The following is a 2,935-nucleotide window of genomic DNA, read 5'->3' as shown; positions in this document are numbered from 1 at the left end:
TGAGACTCGATAACTCAATTTAGTTAGACCTTTTACAAGGCTATATATATTTTATTTATTTTACTTTGTTCTTTCCTGCATGAATAATTTAACTTGGTTTCTTTCAGCCTCATGTAATTCAGATTTCAAACTGAAGAATAAATGGAAGGAAGCAAACAGAAAATATAGTTCCCCTCATCTGATGATGCCTCTACAAAAATGAGGAAAGTGTTCATCCTTCTAAGGACCAACGATAGAATATCAAAAAGACAATTTATTCTTCTAGGTCTTCCTTATCTTTGCGATGTAACTTAAATCATATAAAATACAATATACTGCTCAGATACTTTTATGTTTTATCAGTTTTGCACATTTTCATATGGATTTCACCTCAGTCTACAACATTCCTTCATCGTTCTGTCCCTGTTATTTTTATATTATCACAACATAAGATAACCAGTTTGATTTACAGCATAAGTTATCCAACTGGCTTCCTTGGAAGCAGAGCATGGTCAATAGATATTACTTCTGGTTGCTCACACTACATGTAATTGTTTCTGTACTACTTATCACATTCTATTTGGTATTTAAAAAAGAATGCTGGCTAAACTCAAAGCTCATTCATAGGTTTACGTTAAGTTTTTCACAAGTTTTATGCTCTTAATTCTTAAGATAACATTTGCTATAATGCTAATGTTATTACTATTGTAGTGTTGGGAAAAATTATAGTTAAAGACAGTAATTGCATGGCCCAAAGACACACACAGTGAGGAAGAAAATGAGTCAAAGTTTCCAAAAGTCTTTCAGCAATACCAAAAAGGTGGATAAAATCTTTCCATTCTCTTACCCTCTCAATTCAATATTCATATTGCCGAAGAAATAATAGTGTAGCAAATATTACAAATGGTGATTGTTTTCTATCACATTTTGTCTTCAACACAGACTGTGGTGGTGACATTGGGGTATCATGCACAGAGCTGAGCTTACAAATTGAGGTCCGAAGACAGCCAAATTTCTTCTGTCCCACAGTTCCAGTTTCTTTTTTAAAACATACCAGAACTTTTAAATATCATCATTTACTATCTTTTCACAATCCCCAAACGAATTAAATTGACATATAATCACTCCAAAAGGCTTTCAAATAAGGAGATGATACAACAGGCACCCATAAAGTAAATTTTCTTTTATTTTTAAAATTATTCTAAAAACATTGTGCTGGCTGGTCACACTTATAATCCTATCTACTCTGAATATTTGCTCAGGAGACTGAGATCTGTGGATTACACTTGGGAGCCAATCATGGCCAAAAAAAAAAAACTTCATGAAATTATTTTTCAAAATGTTTAATGAACTAGCAAAGAGCCAGGAATTGAGATGTAGCTTACATAGTAGATCACCAATCTAGATAGGAAAGGCCTAGCAAGACCTTGAAGCCCTGATTTTAAACTCTGAGCATGATGATATACATGCATGACGTGTTTTAGCAGGTACACGCATGTTTGCTTGAACGCTGCCGCACTCACACTCACATACATTTATTCAAATTACCTTCATATCAGTGTTCTGCATTAATTTCTTTGTTAGCGATATTATATGCGTAAAACAGAGGAAGTAAACTCGTCCATCTCAGAACATTTTTACATATTTTTTATTGTAATAATACTGTGCATGAACAAAGAAACTAGTACATTTCCTAACAAGAATTCTTACCTCCTCCTTTATATTTCCCCTACCATCCCTTCCCTTCCACCTCCACAAGTACACTCACCTCCCCCTTCCTTCCTCCACCTAAATTGTAAAGTTCATTTTTCAACATAGTGTCTTGTGCATCTCATTGTTACAATGGGTCAACCTGTATCCTTATTTGAGCAATTTTTCCCTTCCCCTCCCCAAATTAGAGAAGCATACGTTCAAGATGTATGTGCACCAACTTCAAATACAGAGAAAACAGGGGTTATAGCATGGGGAGAAACATACAAAGAAACAAAAAAAAAATGCCATCGCTCATTATAAGTACGTTAGAAACAATAGCAAGAAAGCAAAAACCACTTGTGTCACTATCTTGGGGTTCAATTTCTTTAACATCATCTTATCTGGTTCTATGTGCATAGCTTTTCAACTTTTCTGCTTATCCCAGACATACATTCGTTATTGAAAATAAGGGAAATCATGGGACCTATGATTCTTTGGACTTGGGTTACTTCACTCAATAAAATTTTTTCCAATACTTTCCATTTCCTAACAAATTGGGCGATGTCATTCTTTCTGATGGAGGCATAGAATTCCATTGTGTATATATACCACATTTTCTTGATCCATTCATCTGGTGGGGGCATCTGGGTTGGTTCCATATACTAGCTATCGTAAATAATGTTGCAATAACCATAGTTGTGCTGGTAGTTTTAGTATGGTCTTGTTTATGATCATTTGGGTAGATCCCCAAAAGTGGGATTAATGTGTCATAGAGGAGTTTTATGTGGAGTCTTTTGAGGAACCTGCAAACTGCTGTCCAAAGTAGTTGAACAAGTTACACTCCCACCAAGAATGCAGTACGGTTCCCTTGTGGCTACATACCTTTCAGCATCTGTTGTTGTAAAAATATGGAATGCTCCACGAATTTTCATGTCATCCTTGCGCAGGGGGCATGCTAATCTTCTCTGTATCGTTCCAATGTTAGTGTATGTGATGCTAAATTGAGCACAGAACATTTCTTATATATAAAGTATAATTTGTATTGATTTTATTAAACTAGACAATTCAAAAAAAATTCAAAAGAATTGTTGTGAAATTTTAGAATCATGTACTTCTTACATAAGCACACATTTAAGAATAAAATCAAGATAGACATGCCAAAAACAAAATAATTCCAGATATTTGTAGTTCAAGAGATGTGTAGGAGGAGTAATTCAATTATTCTATACAAGGCACCTGTCAAAATGAACATTGCAGCAAGTGT

At 34.6% G+C, this 2,935-nt stretch overlaps 1 non-coding gene across 1 annotated transcript; it reads right to left on the bottom strand.

Annotated features, from left to right (window-relative positions):
• Positions 1 to 2,573: 2,573 nt before the first annotated feature.
• LOC122117536 lies at positions 2,574 to 2,680 on the bottom strand. Its single transcript, XR_006149187.1, has one exon. It is a non-coding gene; the product is annotated as a U6 spliceosomal RNA (small nuclear RNA).
• Between the last annotated feature and the right edge of the window lie 255 nt (positions 2,681 to 2,935).

The sequence above is a fragment of the Dipodomys spectabilis genome, unplaced genomic scaffold, assembly GCF_019054845.1.
Source record: "Dipodomys spectabilis isolate Male_0828 unplaced genomic scaffold, ASM1905484v1 ptg000143l, whole genome shotgun sequence".
Taxonomy (NCBI): Eukaryota; Metazoa; Chordata; class Mammalia; order Rodentia; family Heteromyidae; genus Dipodomys; species Dipodomys spectabilis.
This window is presented reverse-complemented; position numbering and strand designations above follow the sequence as displayed.